Genomic DNA, 9,323 nt, shown 5'->3' with positions numbered 1-9,323 from the left:
AAAAGTTAATTAACAAGTTTCTGTTAACTACTCATTTCAATGTGACTTTAGGTGCGGCAACGTTTTTTCCGCCTCGGCGTTTAATTCGTTAGCGAAGACGACAGGAGCCTGACTGTCATAGCATTTTTATAAAAAATCGGTATTGTCTAAAGAAAGAAACCCCCTGTATGTGGCAGCCTTGTTTCCGTGATCGATACACTAGCAAACAAAGCGCAGGGTCGAGCTCATCTATCTCGACCTAATGACCTCCCTCAAAAGGGTCTTTCTTGCCATATAACTTGCAGCGATGCCAGTGACGTTGCCATCGCTGACATAAACAAGGCAATCACATCCCACTCAACATGGCGACTTGACATGTTACTGTCGTAATAGCGTAAGCGCCGCTACGGTGGTACCCTTGAGTGGGCGAGCACGCACAGACGGCACAAGGTTCATGCAGCCCGAGGTACACATGCCACGTAGTTTCGACGGATCCGATTGATTCTTACGACTCTCGCTCGTAGCCGTCTGTGAGAGATAGCGACGAGATAGCGACATCGGCGAGGGTGCTCGGCCGCACTGTTGTTGAGGAGAGCGCGGTTGTTTTTGTCGTTGGCTGTTGCCAATATAGCGGGGCCCAGAGATAAGGGCCAATAAAATGCGAGCCGTATCTCGCGGAATGTACGCGGTCGACCGCTTCCCTGAAGGCAAATTGCGGATTGGCACGCTTCCGGCCGTTGACATGGGCAGCCCTCCGCAACGTGCAGAGTGTTTTGCCGCTCTAGTGCGGAGGCGGCGATGGCCAAGCCCGCTGGGGCGAAGCCATGTCGCTTGTCGGAGCAGCCCCGCCCGGAGGTCACGTGGCGCGACACACGCAGCGTCCGGAGCTGGACGGAGGCTCCTGTCGGCTCCCCGCGCTTCACCGCTATATCGCACTGAGGTCGTCTTCGCGGTCAAAGTGGTCGAACACACTAAACTTGCTGATACATCCATGCTCTGTCTGTTGCCCTGACAAGTTCCCTTGTAGAAACGGTGGCTACAGTCTGACGTCCCTTGATCGAACACCGTTGATCACTTGAAGCACCAATCTTCTACGAAAGTCTATGTACTTGTTCTTCATTTTTTCAACTGTTGCAGTGGCTATAAAGCTAGCAGCACGGAACTGTAGGTCGAATTGGCATAAGTCTTCATAGGCAGCAAAGCTTCTGCAAGAGCACTTCTGGTCATATACACAGCGGCTGCCAGATGAGCTACTATGGGAACGCGCTCTGCCAAGCCAGGTTCTCCATTTACGGTGTCACCTATACTGTATGTTCTTGTATCCATATGCTGATATAAACATCTGGTCATTGTAGCATGTGCGTATACTTTATCCGTACGCGAACGTTTTGCAAAGTTGGGTCTTTCTTATACCCTTGTCACACGGGTAAACTTAACCGCTGTTATCCCCAACTGCAGTTAACGGACGTAACCACATTTACCGTAAAGCAGACAGAGGCGGTGTCACACGTTTGCAGCGCTTCCCAGCGTTCCTTAGTTAATACATGGCTGCGTTCGTGCAACACCGCTATTACACCGCCTTGTACAGGGCTTCACGCTCGATTACGGACGCGTCAGCAGCGTGTTTTGATGCGCGTCTATCAAATAGCGTGAAGCCCTGTTCAATGAACGAACGCTGCTGTGTATCAATCTCGTGAAATGCACACGATATTTTGCAGCACGGAAAAACTGGTACCTCAAAGCCAGTAATTTATCTTCCCAAATGCGTATCAACGCCTCCATCGTCGCAACGGTCCAGTTGACACGCTTTTGGCTTGATATTTCGCTGGGAGCCGAGCTGCTCGCGTTTGACATGGAGGCAGCCATGTTAGCCATGTTGTCAGTTTACGGCGCTAACAGGGGTTGCCTACCTCCGTTTACGAAAACAGCCGTTAGCGGATTAACTGCGGTTAGGGTTGTCGTGTGACAAGGTACAACAGCCGTTAGACTTAACGGCCGTCGTACTTAACTGTGGTTAGACTACCCGTGTGACAAGGGTATTAGTCATAGAAGAAATCATGGAGGCAGTCTTGTGCCATGGTGCCTGTCTTGTGCCATGGAACCTCATATACTGTCCAGATTAGGCTACTGGAGCACTGTTCACATCAGGGAAGAAGCAATGATCTCCTAATATTAAAGCTCCGCGCGTCCGCGCTTGCCAGTGCATTGCCGGCTGCCGCTGGTCACACCTTGAGAGGCTGATTCGATTCACTGAAAGAATCTGCGAAGAGAAACCGTCCTCCAGCAAGCACCTTCATCGAATGTGTCAGATGATGACCCTGTCGCACCTCGCGCGGCGTCTAGTGCAAATTGTGCTACGTAATTCGTGAGATTTACGCAGCTGTTCTTGTCAATCTATAGGTTCGTGGCCTATGCTAATGCTGTGGGGGTGGGTCAAATATCGGATGGTTAAGTGAGGCGAATGAAGAAGCTTATATAATGATTGGGAATCGTTTTTACATCCAAATAAAAATTTCAGGATGCGGAAGAAATATAAATGAATGCTTGAAAGGTAACAATTCGTCGTCTATAGGGCTTGCTTATAGGACATAAATCTTTTAGACATTCCAAGACACTAGATATAACCGGATCCATGTTTGCACTTCACGCCACCTCACGATATCCGGATTTCGCTCCAAACTGCGAACAACCTCGTCTGAGGTAAGGTCTTTATAGTGATCGAGCACTCAGAATATATGCGAGAAATCTACAAGCATATACTAATGCGACCGTCAACGCATTTTGCTCCAAACCATCAGCTTATGTATAGTGCACACCATAAATGAACCTCATCGTGCCCTACATGCTGGCTGAATATGCGCGTATACACATTATTATTAAACTTTCAGGCAGCTTAAACGCCCAACTTCGAGCTCAGGTAGCACCAACCTCCTTGGGTAGCACCAAGTTGCTTGCGCCGTTAAACCCGAACTTCAGGAATTCGATTATATCAAAAGGTTATTTCGTTAAATCGAGATTACTTTAAATGTTCATGCGCATGATGCACCATTTTTTCAAGAGCAAACAAAATATACAGGGTGTTTCAAGAAATGTGTCCAACCTTCTCAAAAAATCAGGAAAATGCGATATTTGCTCGGGGCTTTCAGAATTGCTTTTTTCTGTAGCGGCAGGAATCTTAAGGTGGTTAAGGACATCATTTAGGATAGTAATTAAGAAAGTTACATTAATTAACTTTTTAATTAGTGGAGTTAGGTGATGGTGTCAAATGGGTGAATTAAAGTTCTTCATGCCAGGAACCCATCCGAGCTTTTAGATTTCGAAAAAGCGTCCTCTAGTAGTTGTTGTGGCGTAATGAAGTTCAACGAAATGCAAAGGCTTTCAACAGCAAAAGCCATCGGATTCGGTTGAATTTCATTACTTCGTAATTATTACTAGAGGCCCCTTTTTCGAAATCTCAATGTTGGGATGGGTTTCTGGCACGAAGATCTTCAATTCCCCAATTTGACACAACCACCTAACTCCACTAATTAAAAAGTTAATTAATTTAACTTTTTTAATTACAGTCTCAAATAATTTCTTTAACCATCTTAAGATGCCTAGCGCTACAGAAAAAGTCATTCACTCATTTTGGACGTCTCAGAGGAATATGGCAGTTGCGTTCTTCCATGTTTCTGTTTAGATTTCGCCATTGAATTTGGTTGAATTTCATTACTTCGTAAGTATTACTAGATGCCCCTTTTTCGAAATCTCAAACTTGGGTTGGGTTTCTGGCAAGAAAAACTTCAATTCTCCCATTTGACACAACCACCTAACACCACTAATTAAAAAGTTAATTACTTTAACTTTTTTATTTACAGTCCCAAATAATTTCTTTAACCACCTTAAAATCCATGCCACTACAGAAAATCCAATTCTGAAGGCAGCAATCAAATATCGCTTTTTCCTGATTTTTTTAGAAGGTTGGACACATTTCTTGAAACACCCTGTATGTAATTTTTGCTGCGTACGCACGCATCACGCACAGCGAGCCTTCGAGTGCGCCTTCCATTCCTTCGTGAGGCTACTAAATCTTAACAGATCAATGGCGTCCGTCATCCATAGAGTGAAACCCAACGTACCTATATATCTGCCTCATTTATTGCCCAACTATCCCGCCAGACTTCGTGAAATCAAGTAAGACATTGAGCCCACTTGAATTCTTCGGGATTTTCAACTCAATGGTTTCCACGGATATGTGTCGGGCAAGTGCAAATTTTCTCTTAAAAAATATCAGTCAAATCGTGTTTGTTAAATCGACGCCTGGATAGATTCATGTTAAACGCACCTCTGAAACGAGAGCCAACGCATACGGCCGGTGTCCGTGGACGTGAAACGTAAAAGTCGCTTTTACGGTTGCTGGAATGCGTCACTCCGCTGCCACAACGCAATGAAGCGGAAGTTACGCAACAACATAGCGAAAACTGTGGTTGCCAGTGCACCGGACTAAGAAACCGCTGAGGCATCGTTAAGGTATATCCTCCGTCTCTGTACGAATGGGCGTCGTACTCTGCAGTGTAATTGAATTGTCTGTGCAGTGTATATAGCCTTCATTTCCCCCATCACGCCGTTACTGATAAACGCCGCGGCAAGGAGTGACGTTCAGCTTCCAGCTTATCTGCGGCAGACGCAGCGTGCGTCATGGAGGACGTAGATGTGCGCTGCCGCGATGGCCGTGGGTCGTGTCGGGCTGTCTGGGACGCGTGGATTACTCCTGCCGCTGCTCACCTTTGTGTCGGCGCACCTGAAAGCTATAGAGGAGACTGAGCTTTCAGAAACAGCTGAAATCTTCAAGAAGTCACCTTATGCGTTATCATTCTTGCCACGACATCTCGCAATGCCCAATGACATCTCGTCGGCTAGGCAAAAGAGCCATCGTAAGTTGCTAATGCAGCCATCGTGGCCGACGCCCACAATTACAGGCAAAATGTGTAGATCCTTAGGAACGAGTGCATTTAGTATTTTAGTTAATATATAGGGCTTAAACGTTTATTTATAAGTACTATAAAGGCTTTTGCGAAGGAAAGTCGCTGATTTCAAGTTAAACGAGTAGTGACGCACATATCGGAATTCAATACCAACTATACTATACACTTCACGCACGTAAATGGTTCACATTTATCGAGTAAAAAAAAAAGGCTGTAAAGCGCAATGTTCTAATGTTACGTGAAAATTATCTCGAAATATTATTAATAAAGAGCGCCAAGGTCGGAGACAAAGAAGTAAGGGGACAACGGGACGGCGCGCAGGTCTGCTCAAAATGACAAACCTGGCGTCATCTACATCATGGTGACCACAGCACTAATATGAAATACGTGCTGGTGTCGTGTAACTTCATATGCCATGTAAGGCTTCGGATGTAAGGCTTCGTAAGGCTGCTCGCCCTCAGGAGTAGCAGGACGCAGCATTCGCTGGTAACGGAAACGCAGTCACATTATTATAAACCGGAACCAAAACTGGGGCCGATTTCAGAAAGCACGATCGTGTGTTAATGGCGTTCTTTGTTGCTGGCCTCCTTCACTAATTACATGTCCAGCAACAGTACATATTCGCTCTTAAGACGAAGTTTTCTAGCAAACTCCTTAGAGGCACTCCGGAGTTTGTCGTAATATTTTGTGCGCTCAGAATATTTTAATGTTCATTCAACGCCAAAGAAACGGCGATTCTCAACACCGACAGCTTGCACATTGTAGTGTGCACGGAAACTAGCATAGCTTTGCGCAGGATGATTTGCTGAAAACATTCGCAATGCTGTGCAGGCAACTCGATGTGCGGAAACCAGACTTTTGCCTTCCTTCTTGTCTCCGATTCTGGATTTTATCTCTCGCCGCGTCGTCCCTGATAAATCCCTCGGGTTTAATAGACACTAGTTTGCTGCTTTTTCGTGCAACGCAACCAACGCCGCACCCAATATTGTGCGATGATCTTGGCGCTCGCATTTCACCGATATCCTGTACAGACGCTGACATTCATACGTCACACGTGAGTCAGACTCCTTGCGCTGGATCATTGGTTGTAACGTTTTGCTGCACACGTGATTCGGAGTTCGATTCACGGCAGCCGACCCCGTTTCGATGGGAGCAGCACGCAAAAACGCTCGTATGTACCATGCTCTGCATACACGTCAAAGATGGACAAAATGATATTCCTCAGCCCCTGCTATAAGGCATCCACTGTACAGCACCGATCTGTACACATCCAACCACACAGTTTAATTTCTCATTTAATTTGACGTTTCGGCAAGCCGAAACATGGAATTAAATTAAATGCGCCCTTTCGTTTTTGTAAGTTGCGCCTGCACTCCTTACTACTATTATTACAATTATTACTATTATTAAAGACAAGACGGAAGACAAAAAGCCTGCCGCTGCGAACCCCTTCTGTGCTGCTTCATCTTTTACCACACCACACCACACAACACAACACCACACCACGCCCTCTTTCACCAATAAACAGTTATTGGACCTATGGGGTGCCTGGTCACCTGTCAACTTTCGCCAACAATGCTATGTTTGTACATCATTGACTTGGCTAATCAGAAGAAATAATTAAGAAATAAAACAAACTACACCTTGGGTAAAGTTAGCAGGGACACTTCATATAACCTGAAAAAAGATGTTTTAGAAACAAACAGTGAAGCGAACGTAAGCTGCACCTGATAGGTACACTACAATTACAAACTTGGAAACTGGAGAAAAGGTTGCTCCATCCCGCTCTATTTAAATGATACAATAACGCTTAGCTCCGCTGTTCACCTTCCTTCGGGAGAAAAAGCCGCCTTGCAAGTGGACAAGGGCACTCTGCGATTGCAAGGCAGGCGTCTACAGCCTGCAAGCAGATTTGCGACAGGAATATAACAAACAAATGGCGTCTGGAATCAGATATATTCGCTGTTCTTAGAATAGCGTCCCATTTTGCAATTGCTGTCAAGTCGTTGCGGCACTGTGGGAAACGACTCGGCGACAACACTACCCGACCCTCCCATGACGGCGAACAGCGTATCGTTATCCCATTGTCGAGAGGAGACTCAGCAAGAAAGCTTTGCCTTGTCGCTCGGCACGCCGGCTTCCTTGGAGAGCTCCGAGGAACGTCTGTAGCCGCTCACGCAGCATCGATTGCTGCCCCGCCTCTCTGGATCCGATGCAATACCGCTGTTTGCGATTTTGCTGCCACTATACAGCCTATGCTTGTATCTCACTGGAGATATCTCGCGTGATTTCTCCTTGCATCAACATTACCCTTGCGACGAAACAACAGAAAGCCTCCTGTGTCAATACATCCCGCGTTGATGTGCAACGCGAGCACGTCCTGAGTGCTTTCAGGCCATTGGATACCCGCTGTCGTTTGCAGCGTCTACAGTACACTTGAGCTCATTGATTCTCGACCCAGAAAGTCGGCCTTATGCGCGCTACGAAGATATTCAAAGGCGAGCTTAAGTGGTGGCCTAAGGGGAAGCTGTCATTCCTTCCCTGCTCGTTAACTGCCCGTACATTTCCCTTCATGCGCGTTCGTTTCACTTCCTCGCGTGCAACTATTCTAGTTTCCCATATTCTCCTTGTCTGCCTACATAAAGGCAACAAACAGTCGCCAAGCGAAACTACGTCAACATGGTCCTTAGCCGCCGCGGGGATACAATTGTTACGGCGCTCCGCAGCTGAACCGAAAGACGCGGCTTCAATCATGGCTGGCCGCGGCGGTCGCATTTCGACGGAGGCTGAATGCTAGAGGCCCGTGTACTTAGATGTAGGTGCACGTTAAAGAACCCCAGGTGGTCTTATTTCCCGGAACCCTCCACTACGGCGTGCCTCAAAATCATGTATCGTGGTTTCGGCGCGCAAAAAACCCCACCACTTATTATTAGTAACATATTCCTTCGCCCTAGCGATCATATACGAGCAGATGCTGCCACCAACACCCACGATAAGAGGAGGTGACAGCGTTATAATAACAGAGAGCTGAGCCAGTTGGTAAGTATTCATTCTAAAAGACAAGGCGTGCAAACACGGACACAAGAAAGAAGTCAAGACACCACAAACATCGACTAACAGCTGCAAAGGCGCACAACGGCGGAAAAGAAAGAAGGCACGAAAACTTATCTGCGTATACCCAGACAATAGGCGAACCTATCAATACGGCACGCGTGGGGGTCTACGTGAAAGGTAACTGTTAAGGCATTTGATTTCTTCTTTATGCAAGTTAATCGACCGTTGACTCACGCATGCGCTACCACTATTATCGATATGTAATGCCACAATCATTGGCGCGTTTCATTTCATTTCATTCAATCATTAACGCCTCAATCATTAGACGCGTTAGAAAGAAAATAATGGGGAGACAGGTACCGCAAAAAGTAAAATATGAAGAAAGTGTTGGCGATGAACAGCTTCACATACTCCGATTTTAGAATAAAACGAATAAAACAACGACTTTTACAAAATAAGTGTCCTCTGTGCGATCTCCAACTTTATAAATTGTGCATCCTGAATGGTGTTTTGATAATTTTTTTAAACGCGAGGCATTTCTATCTATCTATCTATCTATCTATCTATCTATCTATCTATCTATCTATCTATCTATCTATCTATCTATCTATCTATCTATCTATCTATCTATCTATCTATCTATCTATCTATCTATCTATCTATCTATCTATCTATCTATCTGTCTGTCTGTCTGTCTGTCTGTCTGTCTGTCTGTCTGTCTGTCTGTCTATCTATCTATCTATCTATCTATCTATCTATCTATCTATCTATCTATCTATCTATCTATCTATCTATCTATCTATCTATCTATCTATCTATCTATCTATCTATCTATCTATCTATCTGCTCTCGTGGTCGTCTCCTTGGAATATATGCCTTGGAATATATGCGCATAGAAGGACGTGGGTGTATGACGAACACGATTTGCAGGTCATGAAATGAATGTGACTTCCCTGTCGTGTATGTCATGAAATCCTTTCCGCCAGTCATGTGTGGCACGCACGGGTACGCGCTACAGGTCATATATCATCTATATCAGTCTATATCATCCAGATTTTGGAAATCTGAACGATCTTCACGCGATCGCGTGAAGGAGCTCGTGTAGCAGAAAGTGCGGTACCGGCGTCAGTGGTGTTGCCGATGGATGAAGTATTCCAATGGAAGCAAGCAATGAAGATCACGGCTCGATCCGGAATCAAACCAAGGTACTCTGCATGACAGTCAAGTATTACCACAAGCCATGCCACTGCTTTAAAATGCTTCGGAAAAATGCCCTCTACAAGCTTCAGGTCAGGACATGCTTTTGATTTTGCCGATTTTGGTTGC

The sequence above is a fragment of the Rhipicephalus sanguineus genome, chromosome 1, assembly GCF_013339695.2.
Source record: "Rhipicephalus sanguineus isolate Rsan-2018 chromosome 1, BIME_Rsan_1.4, whole genome shotgun sequence".
Taxonomy (NCBI): Eukaryota; Metazoa; Arthropoda; class Arachnida; order Ixodida; family Ixodidae; genus Rhipicephalus; species Rhipicephalus sanguineus.
The sequence above is the reverse complement of the archived record's forward strand: the minus strand, read 5'-3'. Positions refer to the sequence as shown.